Source organism: Ambystoma mexicanum, chromosome 2q, assembly GCF_040938575.1.
Source record: "Ambystoma mexicanum isolate Mex_15411 chromosome 2q, UKY_AmexF1_1, whole genome shotgun sequence".
Lineage (NCBI taxonomy): Eukaryota > Metazoa > Chordata > Amphibia > Caudata > Ambystomatidae > Ambystoma > Ambystoma mexicanum.
In genome coordinates, this window is record NC_090924.1 from 1347342603 (window position 1) to 1347368355 (window position 25753).

General features: G+C 48.4%; 2 protein-coding genes and 1 pseudogene across 3 annotated transcripts in view; 1 reads left to right on the forward strand and 2 right to left on the reverse strand.

The window, feature by feature from the left end:
• OSBPL10 (oxysterol binding protein like 10) overlaps nucleotides 1–25753 on the reverse strand; it is a 2898140-nt gene that overhangs the window by 2349075 nt on the left and 523312 nt on the right. The window lies entirely within an intron of this gene.
• The window catches only part of CMTM8 (CKLF like MARVEL transmembrane domain containing 8), a 131279-nt gene that overhangs the window by 2823 nt on the left and 102703 nt on the right, over nucleotides 1–25753 (forward strand). The window lies entirely within an intron of this gene.
• Nucleotides 6433–6498, reverse strand: LOC138570497 (U6 spliceosomal RNA; annotated as a pseudogene).

The following is a 25753-nucleotide window of genomic DNA, read 5'->3' on the forward strand; positions in this document are numbered from 1 at the left end:
AGTCTTTTGTATACTTTTCTTGCAAAATGGATTAAGCCTTAAAAAAATAGCACTGTCATCCTTTTCAGGGGCTTAGGTTTTGTGTGGGTAGGTTCAGGTAGTGCGTGTGAATGACATGGGCGGTCAATGGGTGGGGTAAAAATCCATATAACACCCACAGGATGTTTGCCCCTCTTTACATCCCATCTCTCGCCCATCTTCACCTCTCTTGCCAAGAATTTCGTCTTATGAGCAGCGCCTAGAGCACCACCAAATAGCCAAAACCTAAAAAATGGGTGTCATACTAGTCTACCACACATGTGCATAAAATAGGTTGGTTAATAATAACAACATTTGGTGTTTTGTAAAGCGCTGCATACCAGAGTTAAAAGGTGCAGAGCGCTTGGGAACAGTTTCAGGCAAGTACCAATATTAAATAAAGAAACAGAAGGTGAATACGTTAACAGGCTGTCTGCAACCTTTGGCTCTCCAGGTGTTTTGTACTACAACTCCTATCAGGCCTAGCGATTATACCATATTGTGAGTGCTCATGGGAGTTGTAGTCCAAAATATCTGGAGAGCCTCAGGTTGCAGACCCATGCCCTAACTGACCCACAATGATATAAGAAGACAGAAGAATAAGGTCCTGTTTTATTTTGGCAGTGCGGTTGTGAATACATTTAAATATCTTTTCTGCAACTCTGAATACTTTATTCCAGAATTCCAATTTGTTCATAGAATCACAGTTTGCTCATTCTTATTTATGTGTCTGGAAGCGAAGCCTTGGCGCTATGATCTCAGCTTGTCGACCGGCACCCCTGTTAGTGGACCTCACCTTCATCTTCGGACCACTAACTTGGGGGGAGGAGACCCACAAGGGTGATCTAACCACACAAAAGAGCCCTGTGGGGCCGGGTCTAACTCCTCATTGTGATTGTGGAGAAATAAACACCCCGCCGCTGTCGCCTCTTTCCTTCAGATTGTGTCTGTCTGCAGCACCGCGCCAAGCAGTGCTCGGAGTAGGCGGCAGCGGATGGGACCGGCGCTCCTCTCCTTTTTTAAATGAAGTTTTACTCTTCCTATACTTTTATTTTAAAAAGAAACCTTTCCGGAATGGTTTTATTTTAATGTATGTAGGAAGAAGTTGAAACGCGCACTTGAGTGCGCTGAGCGTTCCTTTAAACGGCAGGCGCATTTGTTTGGGGGTTTGTATTGTGCGTGGGAGGGTGTGTGGAAAGCGGGGGAAGGCCAGTAGGGAACATAGTTCCACTACTTCTTTTCGTACCTTCGACCACTGTGGTCTCCAGTCCCTGGAGAATAGGGTGCTCCTACACTGCCACCACTCACCTGTGCACGCCCAGTAAGTGCTTGCCTGCTCAAGCGCGGCTAGAACACGATGACGTAGGGCGCTTTTATGGCAGCTGGAGGGGTTTGTGCAGTACCGTTTTAGTGCACACTGAAGTACTAGCACTCAGCCCTGGCTGCTGCCAGGCACATTTCTGGACAGAAATATTTGTTTTTCCGTTGGTGGTGGCCCAGTTGAATCTCTCCCTGAGATAATGTAGGCCGTGTTGTGGTGCCACAGTCCTGGCACCGTGGGTTTTGCTATTCGTGGACATGGGTGAAATTCTTCTGGGACCCAGCAGTTTTATAGTGGTGGTTGAGAGGAGTCTTGGATTTTGTCTGCCAGTGTGTAGGAGTTGTCCCGAGTGGAATGTACCGGTGTGTTGGTAAATATAGCACTAATTTGGATCCCTTCCTCCTGCCACAGACTGGCAGGGAGGGCTTAGCTCTGTTCTGATGGTCACGCCGGCTCGGGGAAGAAAGACGGCACTCGGGTGTTAAGAGGGGAAGGTGAGCCGTGACGGGATGGAGGGCACATTGTGGCTGGAGAATTTGAGGTCAAAGTTCCAGTCTTGTTAGGAACCTAAATGGGCACTGAAAGCGGGCGCTCTGCGGGAGGGCTGAAACACAAGGACAGAGTTGGGGGATAGTTCGTTTTTTGGCTTGGTCTGCGAGGCTGCCATCCCAGTTAGCGTTGTTTTTAAGCCTGGACCTTCCCCAGTAACGCGATTCTTTTCACACGGTTAAGTGGCGTCTGTGCTGGGATTCGCTGTACCGCCCAAATGAAATCACACTTTTCCCTGTAAGTACACGCTGTGGCTTGCTGCGGCATAAGACGTCATGCCGTGGACGAGCAAAGCGCAGAAAATAGGCTGAGTAGTGGGGGCCCCCCCGTCGCTCTTATTCCTATTACCCTATTCCCCCGAAAGAATAGTACAGACAGGTTTTTGTTTGTGGAAAAATTATCGGCCGTAGGCTTGTTTATTTTCTACAGAAAATAACACCAAATAATAATCATAACAAACACAGAATAACACCAACTCGCTTTTTGGGCACTTCGTGTCCAGGGGTTGTAGATGCCCAGCCTTCTCCTCGGCTCGTCTTAGTTACCCTGGGGCATCCGTTCCTGGACACGTGCCGCCGCCTACGACTTTCTTCTACCGTGTACCGAAGAAAGTACTCGGCGTTCCTGTTCCTTGTTCTGTCTCCTTTCCTTGCCTTTTTTTCTGCTGGGTGGGTTGGGTGGCAAAACGTTTCCTTCTCCCCCTTTTCCAGGCCTTAGGAGCTTACCCGAGTGAGGTGAGCTCCTTGCCTGGTTGTGCCCATCCTGCATTTCCTTGGGGTACTTATACCCCCCTGGCCCTTTGTTGTCCCTCTGGGGGGGGCTGGACTTCCTCCTGCCCCCCTGTTGCTTTCCTCACACCTTTCCCCCATCCGTGTGGGGTTTCCCTAGCAACGCTGAGGGTGGGGGCGCCGCTTGGCTGCCCCTCCCCTTGTATTTCGCGCCGTTCTGTTTCCCCCACCCTGGGCCTAACCCCCCAGGCCCTCCATCGTGCCGTACGTTGTACTGCACGGGGCCTGGGGCATAGGCTGAGTAGTGGGGTCCCCCCCGTCGCTCTTATTCCTATTACCCTATTCCCCCGAAAGAATAGTACAGACAGGTTTTTGTTTGTGGAAAAATTATCGGCCGTAGGCTTGTTTATTTTCTACAGAAAATAACACCAAATAATAATCATAACAAACACAGAATAACACCAACTCGCTTTTTGGGCACTTCGTGTCCAGGGGTTGTAGATGCCCAGCCTTCTCCTCGGCTCGTCTTAGTTACCCTGGGGCATCCGTTCCTGGACACGTGCCGCCACATCTGAGTGGGTGCCGCCTCGGCCGCGCTCAGGTCCCCCCAAAAACGCGCTCCTAACTGCATCCTCGCGCTGCTAAGGCTCTGAGAATACTATCTGAAAATTGTCCCATCCCTTATCTCCGGAATGTTCTGTGATAAGCCATGCTTTATAAACTGGGGCCCTGTACTCCTACGATAACTTTCCACTGCCTTGTTTAGCCTTTTCCTTGTAGTTTCAATGGCCTGCATCCTGCGCGCCCCGTACCAGACTCTGCGTGTAAATATCTCAGAAATTTTGGTTTCCCACCAGCAATGGGCTATAGCCCTTGATGGCTCGCACATGTTGCGCATCAATCCGCTCCTATCTGTTTTGGCCAGGTCACTGCCCCCAAGGTGGATTACCTCAACCCCCCCAACTTTCTTTGCGCCTTTCGCTCCCAGGCCTCTTGCCCATGCTGAAGTGGCTTGCCCCTGTTCAGAAACGGGTGGGTCCCAAATTCCGCTGCATCCCACCCTGCTCTTGCAATCTTGCCCAACCCCTCATTCCATTCCTTATCCGTGTGCTATTTGTTGGGTCCGTCACCCCGGCCACCTTTGTGGTATATGCGACCGCAGACAAATGTGCTGCTGCCCATCTTTTCCTTTTACCCTGGGCCAATGCTTTTTTAACAGCAATCACCCCTGTTGGCCATTGACATTTTACCTACGTCTTGTCCTGTTTCCGCTATCACCTATTTACCTGCTTTTTGTACTGCTTACCCGTTTTGTACGTTCCTGTCCTGATTCTCTTTGACTCGCCCTGGTTCCTTTGGTTTTACCTATTTCTCGGACCTCTTTGTTGCTATTTCCGCTTCTCCTCCCGTGGCACCCATGCCTTTTCGGGTGTGGGCGTTAATTTCTTGCCATGCACCTGGCCATATTTACCTTTTCCAGCCAAACCTATGGCTAACCCTTTCCTTATTTCCTGTGCTCATTCGTGAAACCCATGCCTTTCCCGGTATGGGCGTTATTTTCCTGCCAACCCGTGGCCATATTTTCCTTTTCCAGTCGGCCTTGTGGCTAACCTTTTCATTATTTCCGATGTTTCTCCGGGGAACCCATTCCTTTCCCAGTATGGGCGTTATTTTCCTGCCATACATGTGGCCATCTTTTTCCTTTTTCAGTCAGCCTTATGGCTAACCTCTTAATTATTTCCGGAGCTTTATTCGTGGAACCCATGCCTTTTCCCGGTGTGGGTGTTATTTTCCTGCCATCTACGCGGCCATATTCTCCTTTTCCCGATGCTTTATTCGTGTAAGCTTAATGGACACTTTGGCATTTCCCCTTTCCTGCCCTTCCTCTTGTGCTCCATGCTCCCAGCTATGCTTTTCCCGCTATCTCCCCTGCCACCCCTTTTGCACCGTTGGTGGTCTGTTACTTTGCTACTCTGCCGTCCTCTTTGTGTCCCCTATTGACTGCCCCACAAGTTCTGTTCCCCTGACCTCAAAAGATTCCTTGTCGTTATTATCGTATCCTGATGTTTGTACCTGTCTTTGCTTCTATCCTTATTTTCCCATTATGCCCAAATGCTTTGTAGACCTTTAAGACTCTCTGTTGGTATGTTACAAGTGACACCCCGTCTTCTGTGTATTTCTGCAATATAACAATGTACAATCTTTGGAAAGCCGCCCTCCCATTATAAAAGGGGTCCTTGCTACTGGTGCCCTTTTAATAATCCCTTCTCATCCTCCTTCATGTCCTCTACTGATATGTTTTGCTTCACTTTCTCATCCATATACCATGATTGCGCTTTCATGGACCGGCCTTGGGCGTCCTTAACGACTGAGGGCCTGCCATATTTCGCCATTACTGCTTCTGCCCCTTGTATTGCTACAGTGGTGACCCCTCCCGGTGTCACCGGTAAGCTGGTGGTCGTTCCCTGGTGAGTAGACCCTGGCGTACTTCCTTGTGCCACCCTCTGTCGTATGGGAACCCCGTTGCCCACTGGACCAGGCCCCCCTTTTCTGTTTGTTATTGCTCACTACTCCCTTCCTATTCACTCATGCCTTTAAATGGCCCCCCTCTCTACCTTTGCTACTTTTTCGTCTCTGAAGACGTTACCCCTTGCTTTTCCCTGTGCCTCTTGTGCTTCTTAACCTTCCCTCCACGGGTTCTGGGCGACTTACCCTGAGCCGTGCTGCATGCTTTTAACCTTTTTACCAATTTTCCCCCAACTCTGTTATCTCTTTTTACCGTACCTTTCCTTTGCCTCCTCAACGGCGCCTCCGGCTGCTCCTGTGCCCCTCTCGGGCCTTCTCTCGGCCTCCTTTGGCCTTGTGGTATTCCTCCCTGCTGCTGCTGGACTCCTTTAGCAGCAAAGGCGACCTTGCCCTTGCCTTTTCATCCTTATTCATTACATCCAGCACCCATTGTGCTCCATGCTCCAAGGTTCTGGGCGACTTACCCTGAGCCGTGCTGCATGCCTTTCACCTTTTTAGCATTTTTCACCCAACTCTGTTATCCCTTTTCACCGTATCTTTCCTTTGCCTCCTCTACGGCGCCTCCGGCTGCTCCTGTGCCCCTCTTGGGTCTTCTCTCGACCTCCTTTGGCCTTGTGGTATTCCTCTTCGCTGCAGCTGGCCACCTCTAGCAGCAAAGGCGACCTTGCCCTTGCCTTTTCATCCTTATTCATTACATCAAGCACCCATTGTGCTCCATGCTCCCAGGTTCTGGGCGACTTACCCTGAGCCGTGTTTAACCTTTTCACCATTTTTTCCCCAACTCTGTTATCCCTTTTAACAATACCTTTCCTTTGACTCCTCAACGGCGCCTCCGGCTGCTCCTGTGCCCCTCTTGGGTCTAGCATGTTCTTCTCTGGCTTCTGCGACTCTTCCGCCACTTCTCTTGCCCTCTTCTGTCCTTGGGGTACCGTGGCTTCCTCGTTGCTGTCCGTGGAATCCTCTAGCAGCAGGGGCGACATTGCCCTAGCCCTTTCTTCCTTTTGCATCACATCCAGCACCTATTTGGCCCCATGGTCTTTTTCTGCCTTTTTGGCCCATGCGCTGAATTCTTGCGCTCTTCTTGTTCTTTCTTCCGTCATTCCCGACTTTTGCCTCTTCTGGCTTTCCTGTAGACTTGCCTTCGCTCGCCTTGTTCTTCCTGTCTTGTTTCGCCGGGCCCCTGTCTGGCTTCCCGTGTTGCCTGTTCCGACCGTTGTTCTAAATTCGGCATGTACTGCCCCTTTAATGCTTACTGCTGACTGCATTTACTGATTGTGCCACGGGTGCTTTTAAAATATGGAACGCTTCACGAATTTGCGTGTCATCCTTGCGCAGGGGCCATGCTAATCTTCTCGGCGTGCCTTTCCTTTCCTCAGGTGCTTAATTGTCTCCTGGGCGAACGCTGCCCTAACCAGCTTGATCTCCTACATGCGGGCTTCCCCGGCAACCCCATACTGATTGTCGGATCCACCGTGCCTGATGCGGCCCGTGATATCACCCTCGACACAGAAAGGAGAGAAGTCCCCATGCACACACAGGGAAAACAGGGGCAGCCTCATCAACTCGGTCCCTAATATTTACCTCCATTCGTTAACTTTCCTTATTTTACTACATGCGCATGGCTACCAATAACACCCTTGACTCCCACTTCAGGCCAGAGGGCGCTACCACTCCCATCCTCACTCCTAAGTACTCCAGGAGCCCCTTTCCCACGACAGTTTTAAACAAGTGCTAGTCACTGGTGCGCCCATGGTGCCGTGGTCGCAAAAGGGGGCCTGCCATCTAAGCAACATTTCCATCCAAATACCTGCATAGCGGCCATAAACCGCCGTGGCCGCAAGAGGGGCATGCCATCACAGCAACTGTGTCATAAAATGTATGCATATCGTCGCGCCACATGCGACACCCTTCTTAAAACCCCCCTACCCCCCAGGCCCTCCATCGTGCCGTACTTTGTACTGCACGGGGCCTGGGGCATTGTTAGTTGGCTCCCTCTCGGAGCTGTGAACTGACCTGACGCTGCCCCCCCGCCCCCCATGCTCCTGGCCTGCTCCGTGTCGTCCTGCTTCCAATGTGTGCACTGCACGCACACTGCGCTGTCCATTCAGTGACTGGCCTGTTTTACGTTCTCGTGGCAGCATTCGATCCTTGACAGCTGCTGCCTCCGTGCGAAGCTGAGGGTAAATCGGACTGTTTTTATTCATTTGCCGCTTTCCTGGCCCATTGGCCATTTTTTGAAAAAATACATTTCGTTATCTATTTTTTCTGTTTCCGTTGGCCAGTAGATTACTTTTTTTTTATTTTTTTTTTTATATATAGCCCTTTTAGAATTTTGGCAATCTTCCGGGGGTCTGGCCCGAACCTCCCCTTTCCGATTACTGGTCTGGGCACTTAGTGCTTTGTGCCACCAGCCTCGTGACCTCTCGTGCGCGGCTGTTTCTTTAAATCCCCAGCGCGTCCGCTCCTTGTTGAACTTTTTCCTCCCTTCGGCCACGCCCCCTTTGTCTTGCCGTCACTCCGTCTTGCTTTCGGTCTACCCGGGACGATCTTCCGATGCGCCCGCTTCGTCGTCCTGCTTCTTCCTGGTCTGGTCTGCGGCGTTCCTGTGGCGGCTCCTCTGCTGCACGCGGTCGTGTCCTTGATCCTCCGCTTTCACTCGGCCGCCTCTTCCAGCTGGAGCCCGCCGCACGCCGCCCGCTCCCCGTGCCTGATGTCCACGTAGCTTCCTGGTTGCTGCTCCCCGCCGCGGTGAGTCCTCCTTTCCTTGCCACGCCGCGCTGCTCGCTTTCCTGCAGACCCGCACCAGATAAGCCCGCAGAGGCAAACTTGGTCCTTTAAATGAAGGAGGTAACGAGATAAGCCCGTAGAGGCAAAACGTTTCCTTCTCCCCCTTTTCCAGGCCTTAGGAGCTTACCCGAGTGAGGTGAGCTCCTTGCCTGGTTGTGCCCATCCTGCATTTCCTTGGGGTACTTGTACCCCCCTGGCCCTTTGTTGTCCCTCTGGGGGGGGCTGGACTTCCTCCTGCCCCCCTGTTGCTTTCCTCACACCTTTCCCCCATCCGTGTGGGGTTTCCCTAGCAACGCTGAGGGTGGGGGCGCCGCTTGGCTGCCCCTCCCCTTGTATTTCGCGCCGTTCTGTTTCCCCCACCCTGCGCCTAACCCCCCAGGCCCTCCATCGTGCCGTACTTTGTAATGCACGGGGCCTGGGGCACAAGTCACACAAAAGACAGACTCCTGGAAACAGGACTAAGCCCCCACTGTGGGGATGGGAAGATTACAACGCGGAAGAAAGGGTCGGATTTCTTTAATGAATTTGGCCGCAGAGCAGTGGTCGAAGTGAGCGGGAGCGGTCAGGAGCGGTACTCCTCTACTTTTTTAAATTACCTTGTACAGCTCCTATACTTTTATTTTAAAAAGAAACCTTTCCAGGATGGTTTTGTTTTAAAATAAAAGTGTAGGAAGAAGTTGAAACCTTCACTTTCAGTGCGCTGCACTGAAGGTTCCCTTAAACAGCAGGTGCAAGTGTTTGGGGGGGGGTGTTGTGTGTGGGGGGGCTGTGTGGTGATGGGCTTTGTGGGAGCAGGGGCAGGCCAGCAGGGAAAATAGTTCCACTACTTCTTTTCGTACACTTCGACCACTGCCGCAGATATATGTGTGGGGGTGGGTAACCGTGATAATAAATATAGGGGGTGGCCAGCGGGAGGCAGCGGGGGCCTCCCCCCTGCAATCGTTTGCAGCCAAATCGAATTAGAGAAAAAATAAAAAATTAGATGAAATCATTTTTGAAAATGTCTTTTCATCACATAGAACCGTACTATGATTGGTGCATTATTCCTTCTGGACACAACATAAATAACCTGAGTAGCCCCCTGTAGGTGGAATCGGCGCTGCCAAACCTGCATGCAGAGTGTCACCCATGGCCCCACACAATCCTCACCCTTACACACAAATGTATTAACCTCTCGGCCCCCTCCTACCTTTCAGAAACCACACCCAGGAACACCTCTTCACGCCCCCAAAGGAAGTCACCTTGCCAACCAACTCCAAGTTCCCTCTGTCAAAAGATCAAATGCCGGTGGCATTGGCTTTCCACACATTGCACCCAAACTATGGAACACCCTCCCCAATGCGCTCAGAACTGAACCCGCCGTTTCCAGCTTTCACAAATCCCTCAAGACCACCCTGTTCAACTAACCCTTAACTCTCATTAAGGCCCTCAGTGTTCCCTTTCAATCTGCCTACACTGCATCGTCTACATGCAATATCTCTTAGGGAGATCATGTTACCACCTTCCCATGTCAATTCTACAGTGTAACTGTTGCTTGTGATGGAGCTGCAAAGCTCTTCTATGTCTGCAAAACCAATGCCTGCCATGAAAACCGTACGATTTTTTCGAATGTGATCAGCATGACTTACGTTAACAGCGCCATGATGCCTAAGGGCTACTGCGTGCTTTAAAAATGTGAATAAATAAATAAATAACATCTCCAAACTCACAGCCAACAACCAACACACAGACATCAAGAGGGCAGTAATCATGATTTCCCATGTCAGCACCACTTGGCTCACAACAATCTCATCCTGAGATGGGCACTTGCCTGGATGCATCCAAGGTGATGAAGGACTTGGAGATTCTGATGGACAGTTGAGTATCCCCGCCACCAGGCATCCAAGCCGTGGTCAAGAAATCCTTTCCCGCCCGTGCTCAATCAGACAGAATATGCCCATCCTCAACGTCCCAGACGATCCCGCACGGACGTACCACGCTTGCTTTCAAGGAACAACGACACCCGTAGCATGTTTCTTGGCATTCTGTGCCACCCACTGAAGGAACCACAACGCATCGAGAACACAGATGCAAGACCGGTACTCATGCTCGACAGAAGAGACCACATCAACCAGTAATAAGAATGCGCAACCGGCCGCCGGCCAATAAGAGGATACACTTCAAAGCGCTCTGCATCACCCACTGCACCCTCAGGGATGCAGGACTGAACACTTTCAAGGGAAGGTCCTCCCATACCACCCAAGAAGGTTTTTAAGATCTAGCACCAAAATTCTGCTAACTAATTTGCGATACACAAGAAAGGTTCTACCTTTGCCTCTATCGCACCACAACTCTGGGACTCCCTTTCCAGGGACCTTTTCACAAGGGGGGTGCATGTAACCTCCTGGAAACACTAAAGCCCTGGCTGTTCAATACGTTGTGACAAACCAATGTCAGCCATGAAGATCTAACTCCAGGAGTGGAGAGCAAATAAAATGAATTCTGGCACATAAAGGCCTCCGTTACTGTCGACAAGACTTAACTTCAGGGTGGCTTATGGTCAGACCCACTGAGAACATGCAAAGAACTGCTCCTGATTAACATGTCGGCAGCCTGAGACATGCGAGGAGCTCAATAGCAGTCAACCGTTGAGAGATCCATCATGGGACCGTGCACCGTGCTGCTTTCCCCCAACCTGGATTACATTTTAAGGCACAACCATCACAGCAGCACTTACACAGATGCTGACCACTGCAACATATCACATGGCTGGTTACAGAGGGGATGCCCTTCCAGGACCCCCTGCAGTAGATAAACTGAAGTGGCACCCACTCTGTCCGGTCCAGGCATCCCAAAGTGGCTCCATGATGACCTCATCATACTCGGGCCAAGCTACAACACTCATGCCTTGCTCCTAGGTACCCACCATGACCTAGCTCCCAGACGCCCCATTGCCACCATCTCGGAGGTGTCGCTGGGAGGGAACTCAATCCACTACATTTATGTCACTATTGTCCACTAGAGGATGTCGCCGTTGTTGCTCCACTCTTTGTCTTCCCATTGCTGGCTACTCTGAGGTATTACTCACTGTGCCCTTGCCACACTGTGACTTTCTGCTACCATTCGCCATCCTGGTTGTCTTTTCCCCATTGTGACTCCCTCATGGGAGTGGCCACTGCTGTAAATAGTCCTGAATGGCAGCTGCTGTCTCACTCTGCAGAGGTTTTCACAGCCGCTGGCTACTCTGAGGTATTACTCACTGTGCCCTTGCTCTGCTGTTACTTTTTGCCACCATTAGCCATCCTGGATGTCTTTTCCCCCTTATGACTCCCTCATGGGATTGCCCACTGTTGTACATACTCCTGTATGGCAGCTGCTATCTCATTCTGCAGTGGTTTCTGAGCCGGCAGCTACTGTGCTCTTGCTCTGCTGTTTCCTTTTGCCACCATTAGCCATCCTGGATGTCTTTTCCCCCTTATGACTCCCTCATGGGAGTGCCCACTGCTATATATAGTCCTGAATGGCAGCTGCTATCTCATTCTGCAGTGGTTTTCTTAGCCGACAGCTACTCTGAGGTATTACTCACTGTGCTCTTGCTCTGCTGTGACCTTTTGCCACCATTAGCCACCCTGGATGTCTTTTCCCCATTTTGACTCCCTCATGGGAGTGCCCACTGCTGTATATAGTGCTGAATGGCTGCTGTTGTTATCTTACTCTGCCATGGTTTTCTCCGCCACCAGCTACTCGGAGGTATTACTCACCGTGCCCTTCCTCTGCTGTGACTTTTTGCCACCATTAAGCATTCTGGATGTCTTTTCCCCATTGTGACTCCGCATGGTAGTGCCCACTGCTGTATATGGTCCCGAATGGGTGCTGCTGTTATCTTACTCTGCAGTGTTTTTTTCCACTGCTGGCTACTCGGCGGTATTATTCACTGTGCCCTTGCTCTGCTGTGACCTTTTGCCACCATTAGCCATCCTGGATATCTTTTCCCCATTGTGACTCCCTTATAGGAGTGCCCACTGCTGTATAGAGTCCTAAATGGCTGCGACTATCTCAATATGCAGTGGTTTTCTGTGCCACTGGCTACTCTGAGGTATTACTCACTGTTTCCTTGCTCTGCCGTGAAATTTTGTCACCATTAGCCACCCTGGATGTCTTTTCCCCATTGTGACTCCCTCATGGAAGTGCCAACTGCTGTATATAGTCCTGAATGGCTGCTGCTGCTATATCACTCTGAAGTGGTTTCTGCGCCGACGGCTACTCTGAGGTATTTACTCACTGTGCCCTTGCTCTACTGTAACATTTTGCCACCATTAGCCATCCTGAATGTCTTTTCCCCATTGTGACTCTGTATGGGAGTGCCCACTGCTGTATATGGTCCTGAATGGCTGCTGCTGTTATCTTACTCTGGAGTGGGTTTCTCCGCCGCTGGCTACTCGGCAGTATTACTCACTGTGCCCATGCTCTGCTGTGACCTTTTGCCACCATTAGCCATCCTGGATTTCTTTTCCCCATTGTGACTCCCTCGTGGGAGAGCCCACTGCTGTATATAGTCCTGAATGGCAGCTGCTATCTCATTCTGCAGTGGTTTTCTGAGCCGACAGCTACTGTGCTCTTGCTCTGCTGTGACCTTTTGCCACCATTAGCCACCCTGGATGTCCTTTCCCCATTGTGACTCCCTCATGTGAGTGCCCACTGCTGTATATAGTGCTGAATGGCTGCTGTTGTTATCTTACTCTGCTGTGGCTTTCTCCGCCGCCAGCTACTCTGAGGTTTTACTCACCATGCCCTTGCTCTGCTGTGACTTTTTGCCACCATTAGCCATCCTGGATATCTCTTCCCCATTGTGACTCCCTTATGGGAGTGCCCACTGCTATATATAGTCCTAAATGGCTGCCGCTATCTCACTCTGTAGTGGTTTTCTGTGCCTCTGGCTACTCTGAGGTATTACTCACTGTGTCCTTGCTCTGCCGTGAAATTTTGTCACCATTAGCCACCCTGGATGTCTTTTCCCCATTGTGACTCCCTCATGGAAGTGCCCACTGCTGTATATAGTCCTGAATGGCTGCTGCTGTTATATCACTCTGAAGTGGTTTCTGCGCCGACGGCTACTCTGAGGTATTTACTCACTGTGCCCTTGCTCTACTGTAACATTTTGCCACCATTAGCCATCCTGAATGTCTTTTCCCCATTGTGACTCTGTATGGGAGTGCCCACTGCTGGATATGGTCCTGAATGGCTGCTGCTGTTATCTTACTCGGCAGTGGGTTTCTCCGCCGCTGGCTACTCGGCAGTATTACTCACGGTGCTCATGCTCTGCTGTGACCTTTTGACACCATTAGCCATCCTGGATTTCTTTTCCCCATTGTGACTCCCTCATGGGAGAGCCCACTGCTGTATATAGTCCTGAATGGCAGCTGCTATCTCATTCTGCTGTGGTTTTCTGAGCCGACAGCCACTGTGCTCTTTCTCTGCTGTGACCTTTTGCCACCATTAGCCATCCTGGATGTCTTTTCCCCATCGTGACTCCCTCATGGTAGTGCCCACTGCTGTATATAGTGCTGAATGGCTGCTGTTGTTATCTTACTCTGCCGTGGTTTTCTCCGCCGCCAGCTACTCGGAGGTATTACTCACTGTGCCCTTGCTCTGCTGTGACTTTTTGCCACCATTAACCATTCTGGATGTCTTTTCCCCATTGTGACTCCACATGGGAGTGCCACTGCTGTATATGGTCCTGAATGGCTGCTGCTGTTATCTTACTCTGCAGTGTTGTTTTCCGCCGCTGGCTACTCTGCGGTATTACTCACTGTGCCCTTGCTCTGCTCTGACTTGTTGCCACCATTAGCCATTCTGGATGTCTTTTCCCCATTGTGACTCCACATGGGAGTGCCACTGCTGTATATAGTCCTGAATGGCTGCTGCTATCTCACTCTGCAGTGGTTTTCTGTGCTGCTGGCTACTCTGAGGTATTACTCACCGTGCCCTTGCTCTGCTCTGACTTTTTGCCACCATTGGCCATCCTGGTGGCCTTTACCCATTGTGACTCCCTCATGGGAGTGCCCACTGCTGTATATAGTCCTGAATGGCTGCTGCTATCTCACTCTGCAGTGGTTTTCTGTGTCGCTGGCTACTCTGAGGTATTACTCACTGTTCCCCTGCTCTGCTCTGACTTTTTGCCACCATTGGCCATCCTGGATGTCTTTTCCCCATTGTGACTCCCTCATGGGAGTGCCCACTGCTGTATATAGTCCTGAATGGCTGCTGCTATCTCACTCTGCAGTGATTTTCACCGCCGCTGGTAACTCTGAGGTATTACTCACTGTGCCCTTGCTCTGCTCTGACTATTTGCCACCATTAGCCATCGTGGATGTCTTTTCCCCATTGTGACTCCCTCATGGGAGTGCCCACTGCTGTATATAGTCCTGAATGGCTGCTGCTATCTCACTCTGCAGTAGTTTTCTGTGCCGCTGGCTACTCTGAGGTATTACTCACTGTGCCCCTGCTCTGCTGTGACTTTTAGCCACCATTGGCCATCCTGGATGTCTTTTCCCCTTTGTGACTCCCTCATGGAAGTGCCCACTGCTGTATATAGTCCTTAATGGCTGCTGCTATCTCACTCTGCAGTGGTTTTCTGTGGGCTGGCTACTCTGAGGTATTACTCACTGTGCCCCTGCTCTGCTTTGACTTTTTGCCACCATTAACCATTCTGGATGTCTTTTCCCCATTGTGACTCCGCATGGGAGTGCCACCGCTGGTTCATAGTGATAATTTCGACAACAAAAATGTCAAAAGTCAAAATTTCGAGAAAAAAAAATGTCGAAAAAAAAAATGTCGACTTTTCTTTTCAATGCATTTTTTTTTCGAAATGGGGGGTTCCCCCCCAAACCCCCTTTTTTAAATTTTTTTTAAAATAAAAAACGAAAGTCGACATTTTTTTTTTCGACATTTTTTTGTCAACATTTTTGTCTGTCGACATTTTTTTTTCGAAATTATGACTGCCCACCGCCACCGCTGTATATGGTCCTAAATGGCTGCTACTGTTATCTTAATCTGCAGTGTTGTTTTCCGCCGCTGGCTACTCGGCGATATTACTCACTGTGTCCTTGCTCTGCTGTGACATTTTGTCACCATTAGCCATCCTGGACATCTCTTCCCCATTGTGACTCCCTCATGGAAGTGCCCACTGCTGTATATATTCCTGAATGGCTGACGCTATCTCACTATGCAGTGGTTTTCTCCTCCGCTGGCTACACTTAGGTATTACTCACTGTGCCCTTGCTCTGCTCTGAATTCTTGCCACCATTAGCCATCCTGGCTGTCTTTTCCCCATTGTGACTCCCTCATGGGAGTGCCCACTGCTGTATACAGTCCTAAATGACTGCTGCTATCTCACTCTGCAGTGGTTTTCTGTGCTGCTTGCTACTCTGAGGTATTACTCACTGTGCTCCTGCTCTGCTCTGACTTTTTGCCACCATTAGCCATCCTAGAAGTATTTTCCTCATTGTGACTCCCTCATGGGAGTGCCCACTGCTTTATATAGTCCTGAATGGCAGCTGCTATCTCACTCTGAAGTGGTTTTCTCCGCCGCTGGCTACTCTTAGGTATTACTCACTGTGCCCCTGCTCTGCTCTGACTTTTTGACACCATTAGCCATCCTGGTTGTTTTTTCCCCCATTGTGACTCCCTCATGGGAGTGCCCACTGAGGTATATAGTCCTGAATGGCTGCTGCTATCTCACTCTGCAGTGGTTTTCTGTGCCGCTGGCTACTCTAAGGTATTACTCACTGTGCCCTTGCTCTGCTCTGACTTTTTTCCACCATTAGCCATCCTGGAAGTCTTTTCCCCATTGTGACTCCCTCATGGGAGTGCCCACTGCTGTATATAGTCCTGAATGGCTGCTGCTATCTCACTCTGCAGTGGTTTTCTGTGCTGCTGGCTACTCTGAGGTATTACTCACCGTGCCCTTGCTCTGCTCTGACTTTTTGCCACCATTGGCCATCCTGGTTGTCTTTTCCCCATTGTGACCCCCTCATTGGGAGTGCCCACTGCTGTATATAGTCCTGAATGGCTGCTGCTATCTCACTCTGCAGTGGTTTTCTGTGTCGCTGGCTACTCTTAGGTATTGCTCACTGTGCCCTTGCTCTGCTCTGACTTTTTGCCACCATTGGCCATCCTGGATGTCTTTTCCCCATTGTGACTCCCTCATGGGAGTGCCCACTGCTGTATATAGTCCTGAATGGCTGCTGCTATCTCACTCTGCAGTGGTTTTCTGTGCCGCTGGCTACTCTGAGGTATTACTCACTGTGCCCCTTCTCTGCTGTGGCTTTTTGCCACCATTGGCCATCCTGAATGTCTTTTCCCCTTTGTGACTCCCTCATGGGAGTGCCCACTGCTGTATATAGTCCTGAATGGCTGCTGCTATCTCACTCTGCAGTGGTTTTCTGTGCCGCTGGCTACGCTGAGGTATTACTCACTGTGCCCCTTCTCTGCTCTGACTTTTTGCCACCATTGGCCATCCTGGATGTCTTTTCCTCTTTGTGACTCCCTCATGGCAGTGCCCCCTTGCTGTATATAGTCCTGAATGGCTGCTGCTATCTCACTCTGCAGTGGTTTTCACCGCCGCTGGCTACTCTGAGGTATTACTCACTGTGCCCTTGTGGGGGTTAGGAGGCGAAGGGGAGTGGTGGAACCATGTTCAGCCCAGTGACATCTACACAATTACGAGGCACACACATTACCCCTTACTGGGATCTGGCCATGAGGATGGCGAAAGCAGAACAGTGAATATTATTGGAGGGCACACAGCAGTGGAAGAGTGTGTTACCAGGCGAAGTGCCCAGTTAGAGACTTTAATCTCCCCTTCTTAGCTTTTAGACCTCTGCCATTATGACCCTATTGTCATTTGTCGGAAAACGCTATCATCAAAACAAGAGGGAAGGTGGCAAATGAGGGGCAGGGAATCACCCGACTTGTGAATAAAAACTTCTCTACCTAATCGCCGTCCTCCATATTAAGCGATTTAGGGAGAGCGACTCGACCAATGGCTGACTGTGGGCGGGGCTGACGCAACAGGAATTGACCATAGGGGTGCGGTCGCTAGATGTCCATTTACTGACTGTGGGTGGAGCGTACGCTGCAATAACTGGCTGTGGGTGATGAAAGCTAATCTCATAGGTGCAAATCTTTTAGCATCATCAAACTTCACGCGTTCTGAAAATACACAGCCAGTTCTCCATAAATCTAGTTATGCTGATTTCAAACCGCCATTCAGGTCATTCGCCTCCTACCTCCCTGATTGTCTGCTATTCTACTGTATTATTTCAGTTTTTCTGCCTGAATAACTTAGAGAATTTCAACTTCAGGATAAATACTATGTATATGGCATGTCTTGTATAGACGCTTAGTTCTGATTCCATTCTCAGTGCTTAGTAGCCACGCGGAAATTGTTTGCGCTAAACAAAACGATTTATGACGTAATGGGATTTGCTATTTATATTTTTATCTCTAGCCCTACCCAACCCTCCACTTGCGCGATCTCAATGTCACCTTCTCTAATAGGATCGCTATCTCTGTCTTCCCCGTTTCCCCTCCCTTGCCTCGCCGTGCCTTGAAACACTTGTGTATAGGCGCGTTATAAATGCCATATCATATCATAACTTACTTAATGGTGAAGGTTCATGGGAGTTGTAGTCCAAAACATCTGGGGAGCCGCAGGTTGCAGTCCCCTGCTCTACTGGCTCAGCTCTTGCTCTCATATTATAGCAACCTCTTCTATTCACAGGCATGCTTATTCACTTGAGTTTTATATTGGTCTGACTGTGAGAACAGTCGTATCACAGAGCCGCTCTCTCTTATGCTAAAAAGCCAATAAGAAAACTCCAAACAGGGCTCCAACTGGACCTAGAGTCCCCCTGTCCACAACTCTTGACTCACATGATGCACTAATTTTCCGAGAAGCAACTATATATGAATCCGTCTTCATGGTCATTCAACACACTAGATATGGTGTCAATTCAATGCATTTGCTTATAGTGTCTTATGGTTGCGTGGCGTTTTGTTTTCACCGATATTCCCATTATGGTATTATTTGCTTAAAGAGCACCAAGCATTTACTCTTACACCTTACAGTTCAGAAAAATCAACTTCAGGAGTCAACACGACCTGTCGAAGACAGTATTACAAAAAGAACATAAGATCATTCTACTCATGAAATAATAAGTTGTGAGTGATCATTATTATTAGTATTATTAGGGTATTTATTGAGCATAGACCTAGCTTAGAAAATTTGGCCGCAAGGTACCTATCGGCACTCAGGTGAGTTAACAGGGTGGAGCACATCACCCAGTCTCTGGTTATGAGAGTATGGAGGTGGCGGTTGAGGGTCACAGGGTGGAGCACATCACCCAGTCTCTGGTTATGAGGGTATGGAGGTGGCGGTTGAGGGTCGAGGTGCTAAAAAGAGGGTCTTGAGCTCTTTCTTGAAATTTAGAAGCATGGGGGTTGGGGGGAGTCTGGTGTTTATGGTAAATAGGGTCCAGAGTATAGTGCCATTGACAGAGAATGCCTGTCTTCCTGTTCTTTCCTTCCTGCATTGGCGGTGTTCAAGTCGGCATTTGTCTTGGCTTCTCGCAGATTGTATGACTCCAGAGATGCTGCGCTTCCCAGGAAATGGCTTGGAGAGTTGAGGGCAACAGCCCAGGACTTGAAGGCGATACGTGCTTGCAGCAGGGGAAGTGCAGATTGGTGCGGGTCAGTGTGATGTGGTCGAGTTTGTAGAGTCCTTTGATGAGCTATACTGCAGTATATCAGACACATCTCAGGTGTGCCAGGGTGGTTAGGGGATGCCTTCCAGGAGGACATTGCCACTATGCAGGTGGGAAAGGAGCAAGGCGTATACAGCAGATCTGAAGTGAAGTTTCTTGCTGGGACGAAGGGCTTGATTTTCCACAGGGAGGAAAGTTGATAGTAAGCCGTTTGTGTCTTTCTTGCTCTTTTCTCCTTGAAGGTGATTTGTAAAGCTCAAGAGACATGGCGCAGGGAAGTTAATTTCACACATGCAAAATATTAAAACTACCTTAGAAATATGAAGAATCGCTGTCACATCAATAGGGGAAACTATCTGTTTCCAGATCACAAATACAACCATCCTGCTCATTATAAATGTGAGGTGTGGCATGGAAATAAAGAACAGACTTCATACAACACCAATCAACCTGTAGGAAACGTATGATTGTTCATGTGGTTGGTCAGCATTATTTAAAGTATCGGCTGCAAAGTAAAACTTAATAATGCAATCATGTCCATTATGAAAATTATTGTGATCGGATTGGTGACTTTTTGATCGACGAACATTAGCGTTCAAGTTGTCCATTAATAATGGAACATATACTTCTCAGCTGTTATGCTGTTTTATAATATAACGAGTGTATCCACAATAAGATACACATATTTTATTAAAAAAATCTTTGGGGGATCATTTGAAGGTCAAAGCAAGAAATGAAGGCAAATAAGAAAAATGAATTAAATTAACAGTGTTTAAAGCTTTATTTTTAAAAAAAAGAACAGCCATGTTTTTTTCACTGCATGTCCTTTTCAAGTACACATGCTCTCTTGGTGTTCATTCGGCGCGTGTAGGGTGGCTTGCCACACATCAAGCATTGCATCACCTTGTGTAACAAAGGCTCGCACTGTGCTGCTCCTTCGCTGCCTTTGTTCGGAAGGAGTTCTCAGGTGCCCTCTCGCGGGATTACTGGCGAGGAGTCCTATTTCCGCAAATATGTACTGTACGCAGCGAAGACGTGCCGCGCTGTCAGTTACAGAGCGTCGGTTAGAACCAACCGCCGTCTCAGGCCGAACCTTCCAGAATGGCAGCGAAGGCCTCGTGGAAAACAAGGCCCTGTTTATATAAAAATAAAGTGCGCATTGATACGTGACATTGCCTTGGGCTGGTCCCAGGCAGAGGTCGCACGAGGCCCGACGTAGATTCAGGCGCAGTTGTTGAAATATTATGAACGGCTGCGAAGAAAGTGTACTCTAATTTCACAAAGATCATTTATTATTTACCGAACGCCTGTGCGGTCACTGCCCTTCAAGGCAGGGGTGTATGTAGGGTAATGTATGGTGCCAGGGAGGGGGAGGAGACATGGGTGCAATTTTAGGTTGGGGACAAGTGTGTTTATCCGCCCCCAACTTTTGTGGCACACCATTTTGTCTCACTCATTTGGCAGGGGCCCCTTTCATTTAGATGTCATGTCCGCCCCAACATTTTACTCCACTGGGAGGAGGGCATTGAGTGACACTTCTGCCTAAAACTATCACTCGCCTGCGAACCCTATTATTGTCTGTAATTCCACCAGATTGGCTTGTCAATATGTATTCATTTATTTACTGATGATTTATGTGGTATCAACTGTGAACGGGGGAAGGGCAGCGCTGATCTTCACAGCCTCGGAACAGTCAGATGAGGTAAGGTACATCTCCTGCGTGCCCTCACTCCAGCGCCATGCAGGACTCGCATTGGTTTTGTCCATGCTTGAATTCCCAAATGGAATTAATTTAGTTCTCCCCTCTATTTCCCTGGCAAAATTACAGAGCTTGCAAAATACAGCATCACGCCTACTCACCAAACCGGAAAGTACTCAGTCACTCACGCTTTGACCAATCGTCATTGGCCTCCAATCTGGGAGAGAGCTGCTTTGAACGATTTTTGCGTCGCCCATAGGTCATATTATCAATCTGGCCGGTACTTTATTCGAAACGAGCTGATACAGGTGGTTTTCTTCCACTCTAAAGGTAATAGGCCGGTCATTCCATAACTCTGAACGTCCTGTTCTTTGCACACCGATGGCTCGGCTCTCGGGGAGACATATCATAAGAGCCAGGAAGCGCTGGAGCTGACGGGTGGAAAAGAGCCACGGGGCAAAGATTTGTGTATATTAAAAATGGTCTTCACACCTTTTCGGAAGCTATAGATGGTCTTCTTCTCTGAGGCTAGTAAGGAGGCCATTCCAGCGCTATCTCCAGCAGTGTCAAGAGTACCACCACCAAACCTTTTTCTCATCAGTCGGCAGATGGCCAGGGACCTAGAGGAGGCAGATCTTAAGAGCCTTAATTTCAGTAGTTGGTCACTTTGTGAGGGACATAGGCCCTCGTAGGACCAGTGGATAGGGCAAGAGTCCATTGAAGGTGACACGGCATCCACCGGAAGCCAGTGAAGCCATTTTAAGGCCAGAGTGTTGTGGTCTCTAGGTCTCAACCTGAGGATAACTCTAGCAGCCTGTATTACCTACATGTTGTAGAGTCTTGGGGAGGTCAAGGTACAGCCTGCTGCAGTAGTCTATCCTAGAGGGATCCAAACCCATGACTTCCACCTACTGAGGGAAATGGAGAAACATGAGGATTCGCTTGAGCATGTAAAGCCCGGTGAGATCTTGGAATTTTGGGATGAAGAAGGCCGAGTCATCAAGGATAAGCCCCATGTTCCTAGCATTAGGGTGAGGAAAATCAAGGGTGCCCATAGACGTGGGCCAAGAGAGAGGTGGAGAAGGAGGGATCGCAGAGCCCATGTACGTAATTTTGTTTTAGGCCACACTAAGGCATAAGTGATTGTCAATCATCAAGTTCTAGATGAGGAAGAGGCAGGATGAGATCAAGATGGAATCACCACTGGCGTGGCATCACAGGTTCAAAGCAGTCTGTGTGTCATTGGCGTAGGTTAGGAAGGTGCAGGCAAAAAGTGCAACTACATCTGCAAGAGGTTTATAGAATGTGCTGAAGTGCCAAAGGAAGAGGATGGATCCTTGGGGGACCAGACAGTTAGAGATGTTATGCTTCTAAAGAAGGGGGACAGACCAGATCTGGATCTCTCCAACAGGAGGAAGGACGAGATTCACCCACAGAATCTGTCTTTGATGGCCGACCAATTTTCCAGTTGTTTGAGAACGCCAGCATGGTTGACATTGTAGAAGGTGTAGGTCAGGTTTGGTACTCTAAGGAGCAGGTCAATCACTATCTAACGCCGGCAGGAGCTCATCGTTCATTAAGAGGGGGCAGGCTTGCTACCTCTGGTTGGACGAAACCTGGATAGGTGGTTGTGGAGCAGGTTGTTGGATTCATTGAAGCCCAGCAGTTGTGTAATGGCCGTCTTCTGCATGATTTTACCAATGAGAGGCGTGATGGCGACAGAGTATTAGTGTGCTAGGATCGCTTCATCAAAGCTCTCTGTATCCTTCCTATGTACACAAATCATCTGTTCATCTCAAGCATCGCCGTCATCACTTTGCACTCTCTCCTCACCACAGACTCTCTTGATCTTGTTTCCTCCTCTCACTATCCCACCAGCCATCATAGGCTGTGTTTCCCCTTTCCATGTCACACTGCCCAACCAGTCAGCAGCCACTCCTTGTCTCTTTGATGTCCCTGTTTCTATATTCATCACCAGCTCTCTGCCCCTCCTCTGCATCTCATTCTTTCCCTCCACTCACCACAGACCCTCCCTCTTTTTAGGTTTGTCAGAGCGGTGGTATAGGCACCATTTCAATTGTGATTTCTTTCACACTTCCCAATACACCTCTAATGATGGTAGTAACAGGGCATACGGTTCCATAGCTGGAAAATGCCTAGGCGTCATCCTAAACTCTTGCCTCCATTAATACTTGTTCTGTGGTGCTTGTTCTGAAGACAGGACTTAGGACAATGAAGAAGAGGGTCTTCCAGGCACAGAAGTCTGGTGTCGCTTAAGACAAATTAATTGGGACTTTGAAAGGCATGATAAGGCTAGGTCAGAGCAGCCATACAGATGAGGGGTGTATCAGCCACTTTTACTCACTAAAAACAGACAAATACACCCAAAATATAAAAATAGGGAATAAAAATACTCCCAACAAAAAATAGGATACAGACATGTATGACCTTGTGCCTCTGATTTCACCCACACAGGGCCACGGATATGGTTGGACCACTAGCGCAAGCTGTACCACAGGAAGAGACTATTACTGCCTGCTCCGAAGAAGTAAACATGTGTCTTTTAATGTGTATGAGTAACTCCGTGCAAAGGAATACGTATTACAAAAACATATCCGTTGTCGTTAAAACATATATTTTTACTCTTATAAATAAATGCTCCCATTGCGAATTGGACTTACATTTTTAATCCCTAAACAATAATTTGACTCCCAATTTTAAAACATAGGAAGCAAAATACTCCCACTTCAAAATCTTATCTGGAGCACAGGATCAGGGTTTTAGGAAGGTTGATCAGATGAGTTCATATTTACAGTGCTAGCGTTACATTTGGGAAACCGAAGCCTTGTAGGAGTGGCAGGTACAGAAGAACCTTGCACCAATAGTTTATCAAAAGGAAAGTCCATGAAGGAATGGCATGGAGCCATCAGATCGACCTTAACCTTTTCCATTCTAAACAAACATGATCAAAGCACTCGGTCTGACTTTGTGTTTATTGTGCGAAGCTTTCTTGTGTGGAGCACAAAGGTGGGCTTTGATGGTCTCATTGTGTGATGCAGTTATTAGCAACAAACAAGCTTGTTGCAGAAGTTACATGTTCTGCAATGAAGCAACAGAAGCAACAGTTGCGCCAAGACACACTTTGTAATTCTATTAATCTATGGTAAAGTTATTTAAGATAATCACAACCTTTGTGGTGAAAGCACCAAGACAGAGCTGGAGATTAAGTGGCGTCTCCTGTCATAGAGTAAGCCGGGACCTGGACGGACTATAAAGACCTGTTGGCCGACAAGCATTATACATTGCCCATTCCAAACATATGCTGGCTCTCGAGCGGCTGTCTGCACTCTTCTAATTTATTCCACCTTCTTCCAAATCCTGCTGCTGGCTGCACTGCTTTTTATTTATGTGCTGCAGGTTCAAATCCTCAGTGCTAAACACTGCCCTTCACTGAACGATGCAGGCCTCCTTGGATGGCTCTTTTTCATATTTTATTAGTAAAAGGTCTGTATGAATGAATCATGGATTCGGAAAAACAATTTCTCGATAAAAGAATCAAATATTAAAACATTGTCCCAGAATCCTAAAAAAAATAAAAAAATTCTATAATGTGTAATTAGAATATTCATGTAAAATAATCGGACGAAGACATTTACATGAAGCAATAGAGTCGACATACAATCTAATCAGATTCGCTCACTATCAATGCCTTCGGTATCAGAAAAATAAGAAAGCTGTGGCAGATGTTTCTCTTCATCACTCAAACCCTAAAGGGACAGCAGCAAATTGCTCCTCAGGGATAGTCCTGTAGACTTGCAAAGTGCCTGTGTCCCCTGAGGATTAATGGCAGAGACCGTGTGAATCAGAGTACTTACTCCCTGGAGCTATGGATCCTGGATGCCTTCATTACGGAAAGGGGGGAGAAGTTAATACAGAGTAGTGGGAGCAACATAGTAAGAAATGCAAGATTTCCTCCTACCAAGGAGTGATCGCAGGAGCATTTGCCCTCGTGCTCCGCACATTGTCTCTGCTTTCCTAAGTGACATGCTCAAGGCAATAGGTTCCTTCGGATACCCAGACGCAAAGACCTCCGCCTTGGCAGGCGCTATCTAAGGGGTTTTTTTTCTCCTGATTTTTCTCTGAGATTTAAAAAGGAAGGTACCACTCAATGGAGAATTTTCACAATTCCATCTCCTCTCTGCCGCAAATCTTTCATACACTTCAAGGGGGTTCCCTTGGGCTCATCCAAGTCCATCCCACAGCTGCACACTGCAGTTCCACAATGAATTCCTACGTATTTATCTCTCTTAAATCTGGCTTCATAAAAATATGTCCTGCTGCCACAGACCCCTTTCAATTTACCTTCTGAATTGTCACCACTCTGAATCCACACCCCACATCATCTCCATCAAACGCACCCCACTATCACCAGCATCACCCCTATCCCTTTAACTCGCCCCTGCTTGAATCCCTGTTTGCTTTATCTTTGCCTGCTTTCCCCCACCTCTACACTCTTACCCTTTTTCCTATTCCTCCTTAGACTAGGGCAGGGGTATGCAACCTGCAGCAGTCCTATTCTCTTAAACCACAACTCCCATGATCCATCACCCCAGACTATGCTGGTTAGGGCTCATGGGAATTGTAGTCCAAAACATCTGGAGAACTAAAGGTTGCAAACCCCTGGACTAGGGTGTGGATACCCTTTGTGGGCATAGTACAGTACGCTAACCTCCAGACAATTCTATGGATTCTGAAACTGCTATCATGGTGATGTTGCACTGTATAAATGCTTCTTAACATAACATGGGCTATCAGGCTATTTTATTTTTAACCAGCTTTTTTGCAGGCATCCAGATTTTGTCTGGGTCAAAAAATCTGCTATCTGGGACAAAGTTAGCCAATGATAATTGTAATGTAACATAACAAGTGTATTTGTAGAGCGCACGTTCACCCCCAGAGGGGCATCTTGGCACTATTGACAGATAACAGATGTTTATTGTTAGCCAATTTAAGGATAATTATGAGAGTTGATACTTTCCTTAAACTCCCCAATAGTGTTTGATCAAATATTTCAGCTGGATTTAGTCAAACCAATATGCATAAATATGCATAATATATATATATATATATTATGCATAAATATGCAGGGGGGTCTCATCTGATCATGTCTCCCAGGCAGTGAAGCCTTGTGACCTTGTGAACTTGTGACCTCACACGCCAACCACGTAAGTTGCCTAAAGCACAGATTTGGCTCTGTGCGCTGCAGGAACGCCTCCTTGCGTTGCTGTTATCATTTGGGATGGGTGTACTTAGCCCCGGCAAAGCAGAAAGGGGTGAGTTTTCCTCAAGTACAGCTTCACCAGTGGAGCACATTCAATCC